Source organism: Bison bison, unplaced genomic scaffold (genome assembly GCF_000754665.1).
Source record: "Bison bison bison isolate TAMUID 2011002044 unplaced genomic scaffold, Bison_UMD1.0 scf7180017864259, whole genome shotgun sequence".
In the NCBI taxonomy this organism is placed as follows: domain Eukaryota; kingdom Metazoa; phylum Chordata; class Mammalia; order Artiodactyla; family Bovidae; genus Bison; species Bison bison.
In genome coordinates, this window is record NW_011494831.1 from 3,776,876 (window position 1) to 3,795,339 (window position 18,464).

Here is an 18,464-nt window from a genome sequence, read left to right on the forward strand (position 1 = left end):
AGCCAATCGCACTCGGAGGCGCACCCACAGCTCTCCCCGGCGCCCCGGGGTGCGACGTGTTCAGTGAGGTTCGGCTCTCCCCTGCCGGTCCCAGCACTCTTTCGAAGCGCGTGTGCAGCCTGTAAAGTCTGGCCGCGGGTTTTCGTGGCGTCCTGCTCCGCTGTGAGCACGGACGACAAGTTCTAGGCAAAATGGCTGCTGGAAAGAGTCGCCTAGTAGGGGGAGCGCTGGGGCCGCGTGAAGGTCACATGACGAGGTTGGCAGCGCGTGCTGCTGGCGCGGGGACGGGGGAGGGTGGAAGGGGAGAAGAGAGGCCAGTCATGTGCTCTCGACTGCGCCGTTCCTAGGTTTTCCAGCGCTTTTCCTATGGCCTGACTGGCTGTTTTTACTCCTCCCACCTCGAAGCGTGGCAAGCGTCGGTGAGAAGCTGTGTGGTGTGGTAGACCGAACAGGGTTCTGGGAATGAGGACACCTAGGGTGTAGGCCTTTGGCTGCTTTTGCAATTAGCAAGTCATGTTCCAGTCCTGGGGCTTCCCTGGTGGCTCAGCGGTGAAGAATCAGCCTGACAATGCAGGGGACGCAGGAGACGCGGGTTCGATCCCTTGGTCCGGAAGATCCCATAGAGGAGGAAATGGCAACCCACTCCAGTATTCTTGTCTGAAAAATTCCATGGACAGAGGAGCTTGGCAGGCTGCAGCCCACAGAATCGAACTGGGCTCAGCACGCTTTTACGTTGCCAGTCCTGGCCTCTGTTTACTCATCGTACAGCTCTGTATAGGAGGTTATTATTATTATTATTTTTAAAAGCCTTTAGAAGGTATATGACCTCTACCTTATCCCAATGTCATGCTGATAGCAAAACAATTAAAAACAATCATTGTGAGATAAGCCGGTCTCCCCATAGGAGAAAACCCACAATAGGCCCCCTCCCTCCATCCTTAAAGTGATGTGGGAAACTTGGTGGAGGTAGCTTGTTATAATATTCTGGACACGTCTGTCTGTAGTTAGCAGTAGCATATATACTCTGTACCTGGCCACTATCTCATTTGAAAAGTATTTTGTCTTAGACGTCTAGTCCCTCTGTGTTTTCTTGGAAAGAAATCAAGAGGGAAGTAGTATTGTCATAACTGTGGAGATAGGGAAACGAAAGGAGTTAGAGGGCATGTGCTAGTGCCCCAAAACTCTGACTGGAAAGAAGTGATCTTCTCCACTTGGTGGGCCGGTCTTTATAAAAATTTTGAGGCTTCCTACCACCAACCTTCGGTGTTTTTCATAGTTCTTGGCTCCTTGCGTCAGTTCTGCGTTTTACCAAGGATCAAGGTTTTAGTGAAATGAAGCAGGCATAAGTTACGTGTTTTTCATATCATTACCTGTGCTTTATGGTACATTTGGTGTATCTTGAAGAGCCTTTTGAATTTTGTGGGCGCACAATCTGGAAAACATTTATTGAACAATCATGGTAATAGTTACCACTTTTGAACAATTACACTAGTAGTTAACATCTTCCTAGCCTAGTACTTTATATGTCTTAATTCACTTAGTTCTCATAACAAACCTGTGAGTTAAGTAACTACTATCTCCATTTAACCAACGAGGGAAATAGCAACAGAGCGATTAAGTAACTGGCACAAGGTCGTATGGCTGATAATTTACAATTCCAACCAGAATTCTTTTCAAAAACTTGACAAAATGAGTCTAAATTTCATTTGGAAGAATGAGCTTATAAGTTAAAAAATTTTTGAAAGAAGAAAATTAAGTGGGGACTTGTACTAGTGAATATACAAATAAAGCCATGGTAATCAAAACAATAAGTGGTAACTGGCATAGACAGCACTGGGTCAAAATAATCTAAAAATAGATAAGGCTAGTGTTATACAGGTGACATTTCATGTTGAGAAAGAATTTTGAAATTATGTTGAAACAATTGGCTAACCATTTGGAAAAAAAAGGAATCCTACCTTAAAATGTAAATAAAATCTGGGAGTTAGTTCAGTTGCTCAGTTGTGCCTGACTCTTTGCGACCCCATGGACTGCAGCATGTCCGGCTTCCCTGTCCATCACCAACTCCCACAGCTTACTCAAACTCATGTCCCTTGAGTCGGTGATGCCCTTTAACCATCTGCCATCCAAAATCTGGGGGAATTAAATATAAAATATGAAGTCAAAATTCCTGCTTTAAGGAAGAGAGAAACAGATGATGAAGAAGATGATTAATGAGACTCCAAATAACTTGAAGGAAAAGAACTGTTCAGTATTGGTTGGACTGCTGACATGAATTTTTAGCTGTTTTTTTTTTTTAAAGGTAGCTGTGATACAAACCCCAGGACGCCCACCTACCCTGTCACCCAAATAGCCAAAGAATAGTTCGTGTAACATTCCACCTTATTCCATTTAGTCCCTCTTGGAAATCCACCACCAACCTTGGGCACTTCACCCCAACAAATTTGTAAGGGTTGTTAGGTTTTTGTGTAAGACTTGCTGTAGCGTGGATAGCTGTGATTGGTGAGTTAGCTGTCTGTGGCTGCTGGAGATTGTAACAGCCTTTTTTACTTTCTGTGCAACAAAGAAGCTTTGTAAATAAAGTCTTAATATTTAAAGAAAAATTACTGGTTTAAAAAAACGGGTAAGCAGTTTTCTAACGTTCTCATAGGATGAGCTGTTCGAAGCATGATTGCAAAGGCAATTACGATTGATAGAATTCTTATTGATAGAATTATTATGTAAAACAGCCTCTAGTTGGCAACAATACCAGCAAGTTAAAAGACAACTTTACTCATTTAGTATTCATTTGACATATTTATTGAGTGTGTTTGATGTGCCAGGCAGTTTTCCAGGTGTAGGGGAACCAGTGATGACTAAATCCAGGCAAAATGTGGGGAAAAAAATTTTTGCAGCAGGTTGGACTCAGAAGGTTACTTTAGTATCTAACAGATTGTCAAAAAAAGACCTAACTAGATAGATGGCATGCATAGAGAAAAATAACCAATAAAGATAAAAATACAGTATTTTCTACTTATAAACAACACAAAACAACTCCCCCTGCAGCAGATTGGCATATATGTGATAAAACAGTAGTATCTAGTATTGGCATAGGAGTGGGGAAATTGGCACACTCATATACTGTTGTTCATGGATATTTACTTTTGAACATCCTTTCTGGAGAATATTTTGGCCATACTTAATGAAAGCATGGGCATCCCAGGTGACTCAGTGGTAAAGAATCTACCTGCAGTGGAGGAGACACAGGAGAGTTGGGTTCTATCCCTGGATTGGGAAGAGCCCTTGGAGGAGGAAATAGCAACCCACTCCAGCATTCTTGCCGTGGACAGAGGAACCTGGTGGCTATACTCCATGGGGTCGCCAGTTGCAAAGAGTTGGTTACAACTGAGCGACTAAGCACACATTGAAGCATTAATAACCTATCACTCAGCTGCTCCTCTTCTTTATTAAGGCCCTAACTGGTAAGTTTGCAAAGATATTCGTTTAAGAGTTGTCTTTTTTTTTAATTAATTTTATTTTTAATTGAAGGATAATTGCTTAAAATATTGTGTTTCTGCCATGCATAAAAATATAGAACGCTTCATAAATTTGCATGTCATCCTTGTGTAGGGGCTATGCTAATCTTCTCTGCATCTTTCCAGTTTTAGTATATGTGCTGCTGAAGTGAGCACAATAGTTGTCTTAAACAGTAGCAAAAAAAACCCCAAGAAAAATGTAAATTTTAAATAATGGGTGTTTGGCTACGTAAATAAGATGCCCTCATAGAGGGTAATGTCTTGTAACTAGTAGGCATGATAGAGATTTCTAGTAATGACTTAGAAAGCACATCAAAGCACATTATATATATTGTTAAAGTGTAAAAAGCCAGTTTTAAAGTTATTTGTAGTGTGATCACATTTTTGTAGGAATATACCTCTATGTGTTCATTTACATAGAAATCTAAGATGGTTTATATAAAACATAAACTAATGGTGATATTATTTGAATGATAGGATTTTTGGATGAATTTAACTTAAAAAAAACTTTTTATTTTTTGGAACAGTGTTAGATATATAGAAAAATTTCAAAGACAGTATGCTGCTGCTGCTGCTGCTAAGTCACTTCAGTCGTGTCCGACTCTGTGTGACCCCCTAGACGGCAGCCCACCAGGCTCCCCTGTCCCTGGGATTCTCCAGGCAAGAACACTGGAGTGGGTTGCCATTTCCTTCTCCAAAGCATGAAAGTGAAAAGTGAAAGTGAAGTTGCTCAGCCGTGTCCGACCGTCAGTGACCCCAGGACTGCAGCCTTCCAGGCTCCTCTATCCATAGGATTTTCCAGGCAAGAGTACCGGAGTGGGGTGCCATTGCCTTCTCTGCAAAGACAGTATAGAGAGTTTCTAAATTCCAAATGCCCAGTTTTCCCTATTGTTAATGTCTTATGTTTGTGTGGTGTATATATTATAATTAATGAACCAAGATACACAATTATAGAACTGCATAGTTTAATCAGATTTTTTTTTAAAGTTTTTATCTACTGTCTTTATTTCTATTCCAGAATTTCATCTAGGATATCATAAATAACTTTTTAAAAAATTTATTAATGGTTTGTTGGCTTCCCTGGGTAGCTCAGAGGTAAAGAATTGACCTGTAGTGTAGGAGATGCTGGCGACTTGGGATCGATTCCTGGGTTGGGAGGATCCCCTGGAGTAGAAAATGGCAATCCACTCCAATATTCTTGCTGGGAAAATCACATAGACAGGAGCCTAGCAGGCTATAGGGTCACAGAGAGTCAGGCATGATTAAGTGACTGAACACATACACACACACACGCACATACAATGCTTTTTTGATGGGTGAAATTACAGGGAAGAAGGTGTGAAGGGGAAAAGAGAAGTGATGTAGGGAAAAAGTGAAAATGAACCTAAGGCATGTGTGACCCAGATGGCCATAGCTTTGTTCCAAACAAAGCTGGCTGCTTGTTCTTCCAAGTCATCTGCAGAGAGTTCATATGAAATTCTTGCCTCTGAGAACCTTCCATTATACAACCACGATACCTTTTAATCATGTCCTCTTAGGATCCTCTTGACTGTGCTAGTTTCTTGACTTTTCTTGTTTTGATGACCTTGACAGTTTTGAAGAGTACTGGTCAGATGTTCCTCAATTGGGATTTGATGATTTTTCCATGATTAGATTGGGGTTAGAGTCAGCATGACTTGTCACAATGTTGACCTTGATCACCTGCCTGTGAATTTGGTTTTTAAATGTTTTCTTTTTTGTAGTTTCTGTTTTTTAGAAAATAATCTGTGTTCCTTGTTTTTGTTATAACAAAAAGTATTTGTAATAATATTCTGGACATGTCTGTCCATCTTTAGCAATAGCATTTGTAGTAGGCCGTACATTGATAAGCTGATAATACAGACAGCTGATAATAGAAATTAGAGTCAGAGAAAAAATAACGGGCCAAGTTGCTGGAAGGACTAATTATAGAAAGGAATTAAAGGCATTAGTATAGTATAGCTTGTTTTAACAGTCCTTAAACTGTTTTAGGAAGAACAGCCTGGTAACTGAATTATGCATAACAGGGTGAAAATATAAATAAGATAGATTAGGCCAATTAGGTAAATTCATTCAACAGCAAATATTAATGAACCATACTGTATGCCAGGTATTATATAGGTCTAGGGATTGAGCAGTGAAGAAGACAGTGTCTTAATTTTTTTTTTTTTTTTTTAAGATTTTATTTGGCCATGCCACATGGAATTTGGGATAGGATCCCTGACCAGAATAGTTCCCTGACCAGGGAGACGAGGCACTGAACTTGTGCCTCTTGCAGTGGAAACTGGGCCACCAGGGAAATCCCAACAATCTTATTTATAATGGGAATTTATGTTTTAGTAGATAGACAACAAATTAATACATAATATGATTTCAGATATTGTCAAAGTGCTGTGAAGAAAATAGTACAAAAGAATAGAGCATGGTGGTGCTAGGCTTGGTGTTTCTTTTAGGTAGGTCATGCGGTAAGGATTCTCTGAGGTAGCATTTAAAGGTAAAGAAACCTGAATGATAAGGAATGAGCCATGCTAGCATGTGGAACTTTTCAAGCAGTGGGAGGGACTACTAGTGCAAAGATTCCGGGGCAAGAATCAGTTTGAGATTTTCCAGGAAGTGTAAGAAGGCTGGTGTGCTAGAGTTTGGAGATTGCTGCAGTATTAATTGGTGGCAGTGGTGGGGCAAGAATCAGTTTGAGATTTTCCAGGAAGTGTAAGAAGGCAGGTGTGCTAGAGTTTGGAGATTGCTGCAGTATTAATTGGTGGCAGTGGTGGTGGAAGTTTGGTAGTAGGAAGTGATATTGAGAAGTTGGTGGGTCTCAGATGATATAGAGCCTTATAAACCAGAAGGGCTTTGGATTTTATTCTAAGTGTGGTGGGATCCATTGGACAAGTTTTATGAAGACAAATGGTACTATCTAATTTATGTTTTTACAAGATTGTTTTGACTACTGTAGAGGCAAGAGGGGCAGCAGGAGACCATTCAGGAAGTCACTGGAATGGTATGATGAAGTATGGTGGCTTTGGGTCAGGGAGGCAGTGATGGAAGCAGTGTGAGGGGAGGTCAGATTCAGAGTCTGTTTGGAAGGTGGAATTGATAGAATTTGCTGATAGATTAGTTGTGAGATGTGAGAGAGAGGGATCAGAGATGGATCCAAGGTTAGCTAAAGCAACTAGTATCACATACAGAGATGGAAAACTGGAAGGAGTTAATTAGTTTGGGGTTTAAACTGAACAATTTAGTTGGATATGTTGAATTTGAGATGTTCACTGGAAATCCTTCCTGGTGGTTCAACTGTAAAGAATCTGCCTGCAATGCGGGAGACCTGGGTTTGATCCCTGGGCTGAGAAGATCCCTTGGGAGAAGGGAATGGTTACCCACTCCAATATTCTTGCCTGGCGAATCCTATGGACAGGAGCCTGGTGGGCTACAGTCCATGGGGTCGCAAAGAGTTGTGAGTGACTAACACACATGCTGTCTATCCAGGAATAGGTAATTGATTGTTCAGTCTGGAGCCCAAAGTCAAAGTCATGGCTGTGAATATACATTTAGGATGTCATCAATACGTAGATGGTGTTTAGAAATCTGGGTCTGGTGAGGTCAGCCAGGGAAGTAGAGAAGAGGGCCAGTGACCGAGCCCTGAAGCTAAACTGAAAGCATAGACAGAGAAATAAGTAACCCTTAGATTGTTTTGTCGGAGAAGGCAATGGCACCCCACTCCAGTACTCTTGCCTGGAAAATCCCATGGACGGAGGAGCCTAGTGGCTGCCATCTATGGGGTCGCACAGAGTCGGACACGACTGAAGGGACTTAGCAGCAGATTGTTTTGTATCCGCATAAGCACAGTATTTACTGTGTCTGTATGGTACAATATTAAACAAAGCTTTTGAGATGATTGTAATGTAACTTAGGCTCTTCCTGATATATAAATTGATTCTTCGGGTTTTTGTCTTTGCCCTACTTAAAATTTCTATTTTCTCTCCATTACCTGGGGCCATAAACTCCAAATTTCATACTTTAGCATGCCAGACCTATCACTGTTGAACTCTGCCCTACCTTTCTGTCCTCTCTCCTCTTTATCATTCCCGTCATGTCCAACATGTTCTGCTTGTGTATAACCCTCTATTTGCCTGGTATACTCTTAATACTTCTCTGCCTGCTCTTTGCCTCAAACTCTTGCTCAGTCTTCTATGTGTAGCTTACATTTGCTATGTAATTTCCCCAAATTTCCACAGATAAAAGTTTGCTCCTCAGTGCACAGTACTTCCTCAGCTCTGTTGTTGGTACTTTAATTTATAGCAGAATATAAAGTCAGTTGATACTGACTGGCTTTTTTTTTTTGGTGGGTAAATAGTGTTTATTGAAAAAAATTTTTTAAATTTTAATTGGAGACTAAGTATAATATTGTGGTGGTTTTTGCCATACATTCACATGAATCAGCCATGGGTGTACATGTGCTCCCCATCCTGACCCTTGATTGACTTTTTAAATTCGTTTGTTTCCCCAGTGTGTGGCATGTAGTAGATGCTCAAGCTAATGCTTGGAAGAAGTTTAGTTTTGGCAAAAGAGAGTAAACAACTAAAACTTTGTCTTACAGTACATGAACATATGGATCATTAGCTGAGATTTTTAGGATTTTTTTAATGGTGAGTTTTGGTTTTAATGATATTTATTGTGATGGAATTTAGCCAGTACAAAGTTTAATACTGTCAATTAGGAGCCTTAGTTCAGAGACATTTTTAGAGTGGTTTAATCTCTAGAGTTGAATAATGCTTATTCTTTGAAGGCAAGGTATTATAATAGATATCTTCTTTCATTTGCCCACTTTCACACCCACCTTCTCAGTAGTCAGGAATTCTGTTTTAGCATTACATGTGTACTTTGAGCTGTTTGCTAGAGGAGAAACCCAGTGTAATAAATCCAGTAGAATCAGCAGTACCCACCCCAGGAATGTCTTTAAACTATTGCATAGAGACAGACTTAATGGTGTGAATTGTAGGTGTGCAGGTTTCAGTCTATGAGCTCAAGTAGGGTTAATTATTCTGTCATTCAATTGTAAGCATGTATTAAGCACCACCATATATGGGCACTGTATGGGGTGCTGTGGGGGATGCACAAAAGAAAAGTTCTGGTTCCTTGCACACAAATCCCTGACAATTTAGTCAAGGAATTGAAACATAACATTAAAAAGGAGTTTAATCTTAACAAGCAGTGTATCAGTAAGTGCAAAGTACTGTGTATAAATCAAAGACTTTGCATTTCTTAAGCCCATAATTATATTTGCAGAGATATATGGTCTTATCTTGCATCAGTTTCAACATTTTGACCTGACTTGCAAGCTCTGCATTTTTTCCTGTCTTTTAACATTTTTAGTTTCAAAAAGATATTATTGATTTGACTCTTTGATGTAATGAAAGCTCTATATGGGAAGAGTGCTCTGCCAATGCATTGCTTTCCAACATTTTATTCTTGCACGCCTCTAAAGCAAATAGGTAATTTGAAAAGGTAGAATGTTATTTAACCTTTGTAAGTGTGACATAGGCGTCCTTCTATAGTTTTGCTATATGGATAGGTTTCCTTAGACACATTTTCTCCTTCTTCCTAAGGCTGAAGGGGTGGGAGCAGCTGAGGGGGAGGGGAGAAGTGTATAGAACCTAGAGGAACAAATGTTGTGTGTGTACGAATATGAGTTTAAAAGTACTTATTTTTGGATTTGAATTATAAAAGCAGTTTTCTTCTCATTTGAGAAGATATGAAAAACATAGATAAGCACAAAAAAGGAAATAAAAATTTCAAATATGCTACCTACCACTGTTAAAGAATCTGCGTACCAATGCAGGAGGCACAGGTTTGATCGCTGGTCCAGAAAGATCCCCTGGAGAAGGAAATGGCAACCAACTCCAGTATCCTTGCCTGGAAAAACCCCACGGACAGAGGAGCCTGGTGGGCTACAGTCCATGGAGTTGCAAAGAGTGAGACAGCCTACCACTCACTATTAACCGTACTGGTGTGCTTCTAGTCTTTTTTTTTTTTTAAGTGGCAAGTTTTGTTTTTTAGTAAATAAAATACTTCAGCTACCTTTAGACATGAATAAATAACTGCCTTTACATAAGGTGAATCTAGGCAGATTACTCTCAGTGCAGTTCTTCAGTAGCTTCTCATAATAAATGGAATCAAGTGGAGACCAGTTCAGATTCTTTAGCCTAGCAGATACAGCCCTTTACCTTATTTATAGCTTTGGGCTTCCCTGGTGGCTCAGTTGGTAAAGAATCCGACTGAGCCACCTGCAGTGTGGGAGACCTGGGTTAGATCCCTTGGTTGGGAGGATCCCCTGGAGAAGGGCATGGCAACCCACTGCAGTATTCTTGCCTGAAGAAGCCTCATGAACAGAGGAGCCTGGCAGACTGCAGTCCATGGGGTTGTAGAGAGTCCGACATGCCTGAGTGACTAAGCACACCCACCTTGTAGCTTATCTCATTTACTCTCTGTCTCTCTCAGACACATCTGAGAGTTAAATTCATACTAGGTATTACTTTCAGGCCTCTAGACCAGGGGTTGGGAGACTTTTTCTGTAAAAGGCCAGATAATATTTTAAGTTTTTGGGGTCTTTTTTGTCAATAACTACTCACTTGTGCTGTGGTAGCATGAAGGCAGCTATTGACAATATGTAAGTGAACGATCATGGCTCTGTTCCAGGGAAACTTTAATTATGAACATTAAAATTTTTCATGTCATTAAAATTTGATTAATTTTTTTTCAACCATTAAAGAATGTAAAAACCATTCTTAGTCTGTGGGCTATATAAAAAAAGATGGCAGAACATGGCCTCTGGGGTTGTAGTTTTCCGGTTGCTGTTATAGACTACCGTGCTTGCTATACCTCTACCTCTATTCAGTGTTCCTTCCCCCCATTTTTTTTTCCTAGGAGGACAATCTTGTTCAGAACTCATCTTAGAAGTCAGAGTCTCAGGGAAGTTAGAGTTCTGCTGTTCAGACCTCCATCATTGTATTTATTTGACTATATTAAAAAATTGTAATAGAATATAAATACACTGTTTTAACTAGTGTAAGTATCCAGTTCTTTGGCACTAAGTATGTTCACGTTGTTGTGCAGTCATCATCACCATCCATCTCTGGGGTTTCATTTCTCCAGGCTGAAACTCTGTACCTATAAAATACTATTTAATTTACCGTTTTCCTCTCACCCTAGTCCCCAGCACACCATTCTGCTTTCTGTCTCTGAATTTGACTACTGCAAATACCACACATACGTGAAATCATACAAAATATTAGGTTGGTACAAAAGTAATTGAGGTTTTGGACCGTGAATTTTAAATCATTATAACTAGGTTCAAACACATCTTTATTAATCAAAATAGGAACCATTACAATCAACACATTTTTGCCAACGAGAAATAAGTTCATTTATTCCTGTAGCGTAAAAATCCATGCTTCGGGATTTGATAATCTCTTGGAGAACATTTTCTCCCTCCTGCTGGATGTAGAAGCATTTTCCCTGCAAAGGGTTGTATAGATGCTTGAAGAAGTGTAGTTGATTGGTGAGAGGGCAGGTGAATATGGCAGAGGAGGCAAAACTTGGTAGCCCAGTTCATTCAACTTTTGAAGCATTGGTCGTGCCATGTATGGTCGTACGTTGTCATGGAGAAGAATTGGGCCCGTTCTGTTGACCAGTGCTGGCTGCAGGTATTGCAGTTTTCAGTGCATCTCATCAATTTGCTGAGCATACTACTCAGATTTAATGGTTTTGCTGGGATTCAGAAAGCTGTAGTGGATCAGACCGGCTGCCGACCACCGAACAGTGACCATGACCTTGTTTTGGTGCAAGTTTGGCTTTGGGAAGTGCTTTGGAGCTCCTTCTCAGTCTTAACAACTGAGCTGGTGATCGCCCAATGTATAAAATCCACTTTTCATTTGTTTCATGTCACAGTCTATCAAGAAATGATTTGTTGTTGTTAGGTGGAATGAAAGGTGACATGTCAAAACAACGAATTTTTTGATTTGTGGTCAGCTCATGAGGCACCTGCTTATTGAGCTTTTTCACCTTTCCCATTTGTTTCAAATGCCGAATGACTGTAGAATGGTCAATGTTGAGTTCTTCAGCAACTTCTTGTGTAGTTGTAAGAAGATCAGCTTGGATGATTGCTCTCAGTTGGTCATTGTCAACTTCCCGTTGCCTGGCCACTATGCTTCTCATCTTCAAGGCTCTCATCACTTGCAAAACGTTTGTTAGCAGTTCCTGGGCCAAATGCGTTGTTGATGTTGTGAATTGTCTCCCCTGCTTTATGACTGATTTTGAACTCAAATTAAAAAATTGCTCGAATTTGCTTTTTGTCTAACATCATTTTTATAGTCTAAAATAAATATAAATACTAAGTTATGTCATTAGCAAAAAAAAAAAAAAGTGAGAAATGTGCATTAAGATGATGTATAACATAACCACATTTAAGAATGTATTCCAATATCAAATGGGAAAGTTCAACAATGCAAAAAACCACAGTTACTTTTGTACCAACCTAGTATTTGTCTTTTTGAAACTGGCTAATTTCACTTGGGGCTTCCCTGGTGGCTCAGTGGTTAAGAATCGCCTACCAATGCAGGGGATGCAGTTTTGATCCTTGGGTTGGGAAGATCCCCTGGAGAAAGAAATAGCAACCTATTCCAGTATTCTTGCCTGGGAAATCCCATGGACAGAGGAGCCTGGTGGGTACAGTCCTTGGGGTCACAAAAAGAGTTGGACATGACTTAGGGATTAAACAGCAACAATTTCACTTAGCCTGATGCTTCATAGTTCATCTATCTTGTACCATGTGTTAGGATTGGCTGAATAATATTCTATTATATGTTGTCATTTAGTCACTGAGTCACGTCTATTATGTGTGTAAATCATGTTTTTTTGTGTATCCACTCATCTGTTGATGGATATTTGGGTGGTTTCTACCTTTTGGCTGTTGTGAATAATGTTGTTATGAACGTGGGTGTATAAACATCTCTTTGAGTCTGTGCTATCAATTCTTTTGAGTATATAGAAGTTTTGATAGAATTGCTGGATCACGTGGTAATACTGTTTTTAATTTTTTGAGGAACTGCAGTAGCTTTATCATTAAGACTTGAGTTTTTTTAAAGTAAACCTTTTGGCGAATGATCTTAGATTATAGAAAAGTTGTAAAGATTATAACAGAGATTCTGTATACTCCTCACCCAGTTTCTCCTAATGTTAATCTTACCTTACGAGGGTACCTTTGTCAAAACTGAGAAACCGACATTGATATATTACTATTAGGTAAATTCCAGGCTTAATTTGGACTTCATTAGTTTTCCCAATAATGTGCTTATTCTGTTCCTGGATAAACTTGAGGATATTACATTGTATTTATTCTGTATGTTACTTTATTTATTTTTAGTCTATTTTTTTTGTTGTTTTGTTGTTGTTTCTCTAGTACTTAGTACAGAGCATGGTATGTAATAAGAGCACAGTGTTTCTTGAATAAATTATCTCCTTTTAATTTTTCTCTCCTTTTTGGAGGCATGTTCATTAACTGTCCTTCAGGTTTGCTTGACTGATATTTATCCTTGTATCTTTATGTTCCTCTCTGTTTGTGGATAACTTTGATAAAAATAAAATTACAATTAAAGATATTTGGTAAAGAATGACAACAAAAAACTCCAATCAAACTCAGATTCTCCTTTACAAAAGCCACAAAAGTTGATCACTTTTTGCTAAATATATCTGATAACAAGGGAGCTCAGCACTTTGTGAGGAAACTTGTTTCATTGTTGAGTAGTTTTAGAGGTCAAAAGGTTATTCATTATGCTGATTTGAAAACCTTTTGTAGAAACTTCCATTCCAGAACCCTCTTGAGTATATGGAATATTCTTGCTTTCATGACAACTTTCAAGTAATTTCTTTAAATTATCTTCATAATCCATCCCTACATCTTAAATCTTCTAGGCAATGATTAAGAAAATCATCTTTGATTTTGAGACTGATTCTCACTGAATCCTTCCAGATCATGGTTCACTGGCTCCTGACTGTTCTGTGGATGTTGATTTGTTGGTTCTGCTGCAGTTGGCTGTGCTGCCCAAACCTCTACTGCCTGGTGACCTTAATTGGCTACTGATGTTCTTTTGTGATCCTCTCAAGAGCTGACCTCAGTGGTGCCTTTGGGATTATCAGTGTTGACTTTATAGCTGCCCTTATTGGCTCATTCTCTTCTCCTGATACCACTAAAGTTGCCATTAAGTTTCCTAAAGGTTAGCCTCATGCTTTTAATTTCTTACAGCAGATTTACAAGAGATTTGAGAGCAGTTTCTCTGCACTCCGTAGTGTACCCTCACTTAGTGCCAGAGGATTCCTTCCTTGCCAGTAGTCCACTGGAGTGTTTTGATACAGCTCATGTACCTCTACTCTTCTGTCTCTCACCACATTAAGAATTCTCTTTTTTAGCTGAGGTTTTGCCTGGAGTGATTGGATATGACCTGCTTCCTTATTATTTAAGCATGTTAGTTCTCATTCTGGGATCCTACCGTCAGCTTTAAAGTACTCCTGCAGAGAATTCCCTGGTGGTTCAGTGGTTAGGACTCAGCACTTTCATACTAGCTTGGCACAGCTTAAAAAAAAAAAAAAGCCCTCCTGCAAACTTAACAGCTTATTGCCTACCTTGCCCAAATTCCTCTGGAGAGGGAATTCACTCCCAGCCTAGTCCTTTGTTGCATTTACAGCAAAGGCTGGACATAACATGTGTTGGAAGAATGGAGGAATATTAAGTAAATTGTGATGTTAAAAGTGAAAAACACGTATTAAAGTTTGGAGCAACTTGCAAAGTATGTTTTCAAAAATAATGTTAAATGAAGAGTAGAACCAAAAGTGCAGAGATCCTGCTTTAAAGGAGGATCTTTATTTATTTATTTATTTTTTCATCTTTCTATCTTCTTTTTTTTTTAATTTTATTTTTAAACTTTACAATATTGTATTAGTTTTGCCAAATACTGAAATGAATCTGCCACAGGTATATACCTGTGTTCCCCATCCTGAACCCTCCTCCCTCCTCCCTCCCCATACCCTCCCTCTGGGTCGTCCCAGTGCACCAGCCCCAAGCATCCAGTATCGTGCATCGAACCTGGACTGGCGACTCGTTTCATACATGATATTATACATGTTTCAATGCCATTCTTCCAAATCTCCCCACCCTCTCCCTCTCCCACAGAGTCCATAAGACTGATCTATACATCAGTGTCTCTTTTGCTGTCTCGTACACAGGGTTATTGTTACCATCTTTCTAAATTCCATATATATGCGTTAGTATACTGTATTGGTGTTTTTCTTTCTGGCTTACTTCACTCTGTATAATAGGTTCCAGTTTCATCCATCTCATTAGAACTGATTCAAATGTATTCTTTTTAATGGCTGAGTAATACTAAAGGAGGATCTTTAAAAAAAGATGCCTTAAAAAAAACCCCAAACCCTATAAAAATATATACACATGAATATAGAAATTCAGAGTAATACAAAGTCATGGTGAGTCGTAAGACTGTAGGTATCAGAAATTATTTATTGATTTTTTTGTGTTTTCCATTAGAATGCAAGCTCTAAGAAGTCAAGAGTCTAGACTGGTCTGTCCTAGAACAGTGCCTGGCCTGTAGTAATTTTCAATAAATAATGTTGATTGTTTAATGAATTAAAATTTGAAATTTCTTTTTGATTGTTTTATTGTTTAGTGCTATAGTAATGCTTGTGTGTGTGTGAGTCATCTGTCACGTCTGACTCTCTCTCCATGGAATTCTCCAGGCAAGAATACTGGAGTGGGTTGCCATTCCTTTCTCCAGGGGCTCTCTCAACCCAGGGATTGAACCTTGGTTTCCCGCATTACGGGTAGATTCTTTACCATCTGAGCCATGAGGGAAGCCCTATAGTAATGTTCGCTGCTACACGCTTCAGTTGTGTCCGACTCTGTGCGACCCCATAGACAGCAGTCCACCAGGCTCCCCCGTTCCTGGGATTCTCCAGGCAAGAACACTGGAGTGGGTTTCCATTTCCTTCTCCAATGCATGAAAGTGAAAAGTGAAAGTGAAGTCGCTGAGTCTTGTCCGACTCTTAGCGACCCCATGGACTGCGGCCCACCAGGCTCCTCTGTCCATGGGATTTTCCAGGCAAGAGTGCTGGCGTGGGGTGCCATTGCCTTCTCCGATAGTAATGTTTATTAAAGTTAAAACAAAAACAAAAATTAAAAAGAGAATTCTCAATGATTTCAACCTTTTAAAAATACATTATAGTATCTGAATATTCTTCCCACCCTTGTTGGCCTTCTTTGGTCCTCTTAAAAAAAGTGGTGCTCCAAACAGGATATACTAGTACAGATTTTGACAAGCCAGCCCAGCGAATAGAGGAATATTTTCTTCTCAGGTTCTGGTAGAAAGTATACACAGAAGAACTGTACAAAAAGGATCTTATTGACCAAGATAACCATGATGGTGTGATCACTTACCTAGACCCAGACATCATGGAGTGCAAAGGCAAGTAGGCCTTAGGAAGCATCACTACAAACAAAGCTAATGGGAGGTAATGGAATTCCAGCTGAACTTTTTGAAATCCTAAAACATGATGCTGTGAAAGTGCTACACTCAATATGCCAGCAAATTTGGAAAGCTCAGCAGTGGCCACAGGACTGGAAAAGGTTCTTTTTTATTCCAATCCCAAAGAAAGACAGTGCCAAAGAATGTTCAAACTACCGCACAATTGCACTCATCCCACACACTAGCAAAGTGATGCTCAAAATTCTCCAAGGTAGGCTTCAACAGTATGTGAACTGAGAACTACCAGATGTTCAAGCTGGATTTAGAAAAGGCAGAGGAACCAGAGGTCCAATTGCCAACATCCAGTTGATCATAGAAAAAGCAAGAGAATTCCAGAAAAACATGTGGTTTATTGACTACGCCAAAGCCTTTGACTGTGTGGATCACAACAAACTGTGGAAATTTCTTCAAGAGATGAGACTACCAGACCACCTTACCTGCCTCCTGAGAAATCTGTATGCAGGTCAAGAAGCAACAGGTAGAACCAGACATGGAACAATGGACTGGTTCCAAATTGGAAAAGGAGCCCATTAAGGCTGTATATTGTTACCTTGCTTATTTAACTTATATGCAGAGTACATCATGTGAAATGCCAGGCTGGATGAAGCACAAGCTGGAATCAAGATTGCAGGGAGAAATGTCAGTAACTTCAGATATGTAGGTGACAACACCCTTATGGCAGAAAGTGAAGAGGAACTAAAGAGCCTCTTGATGAAAGTGAAAGAGAAGAGTGAAAAGCTGGTTTAAATCTCAGCGTTCAGAAAACTAAGATCATGGCATCCGGTCCCATCACTTCATGGCAAATAGATGGGGAAACAATGGAAACAGTGACAGATTTTATTTTCTTGGGCTCCCAATCTCTTCAGATGGTGACTGCAGCCATGAAGTTAAAAAACCCTTGCTCCTTGGAAGAAAAGCTATGACAAAAATAGGAAGCATATTAAAAAGTAGACATCCTTTGCCGACAAAGGTCTGTCTAGTCAAAGCTATGGTTTTTCCAGTAGTCATGTATGGATGTGAGAGTTGGACCATAAAGAAAGCTGAGCACCGAAGAATTGATGCTTTTGAACTGTGGTGTTGGAGAAGACTCTTGAGATTCCCTTGGACTGCAAGGAGATCCAACCAGTCCATCCTAAAGGAGATTAGTCCTGAATATTCATTGGAAGGACTGATGCTGAAGCTGAAGCTCCAGTTCTTTGGCCACCTGATGCGAAGAACTGACACATTGGAAAAGACACTGATGCTGGGAAAGATTGAGGGCAGAAGGAGAAGGGGATGACAGAGGATGCGATGGTTCGATAGTATCACCGACTCAATGGATATGAGTTAGAGCAAGCTCCAGGAGTTGGTAATGGATAGGGAAGCCTAGCATGCTGCAGTCCATGGGGTTGCAAAGAGTTGGACACGACTGAATGACTGAACTGAATGGCAGGAGTATGGTTTATTAAGTGAAAGTGAAAATCTCCCAATCGTGTCCGACTCTTTGTGACCCCATGGGCTATACAGTCCATGGACTTCTCCAGGCCAGCATACTGGAGTGGGTAGCCTTTCTCTTCTCCAGAGGGTCTTCCCAACCCAGGGATTGAACCCAGGTCTCCTGCATTGCAGGCGGATTCTTTACCAGCTGAACCACAAGGGAAGCATGGTTGAATAAGTTGTGTCTTAATATAGGTGCTAGGGCTTGCCCATGGTGTTGTTAATGTATAAAACCCAGATGTTCTGCCTATTTTTCTTGAGCAGTGACTCCAGGAAGTTGACAACTAAGTGGATGTTGTACACAAGCTCATAATCTGTCATCTTCATCAACAGCCACTGCCACACATAGCACCTTCTTCATCTGGAGCTTGATCATGGACTTTACTTCATTAACTTGGCCATCATATTCTCATTTTGAGTCAGCAAGGAATGAAATTTGCCAGCCTTATTCAGGCCTGGGCCCAGAATTTGTGGGGTCTGCTGAAGACTGAATCATAAAGGCATCATGCTTCTTGGCCAGCTTCTTGACCGGTTTCTTATTGTTGAGTTGCTTTAGCACCGAAATGACCACATGAGGGGATATCTGCAGCTTTGGCTTATTCACAGTGCTGTCTGTCTCCTAGAACACATATAGAGACCATGGAGCAGGGAGTGGGCTTAAGCCTGACTGTGCCAGAGAAGCATTTGTCCTTCTGAGGGTCATAGTTCTTCAGGCTGACCTGAAGCTTCACCACTCCAAAAACTTCCAGTGTTTGCACTGGTTCCTGTGCAAGACTTCCCACGCTAACTCCTAGAGGCTGTATGGGGAGACTTTGCTGCTCAGGGTCCTTTGTGTTGAAATAACTAGAAGAGAGCCACACCTCCCTTT

At 40.3% G+C, this 18,464-nt stretch overlaps 1 protein-coding gene and 1 pseudogene across 2 annotated transcripts in view; one reads left to right on the forward strand and one right to left on the reverse strand.

Moving 5' to 3' along the window:
* Positions 1-18,464, forward strand: part of MGA (MGA, MAX dimerization protein) — a 148,464-nt gene that overhangs the window by 706 nt on the left and 129,294 nt on the right. The gene's annotated exons all lie outside the window — the stretch shown is intronic.
* LOC104994469 overlaps positions 17,717-18,464 on the reverse strand; it is a 1,375-nt pseudogene continuing 627 nt past the window's right edge.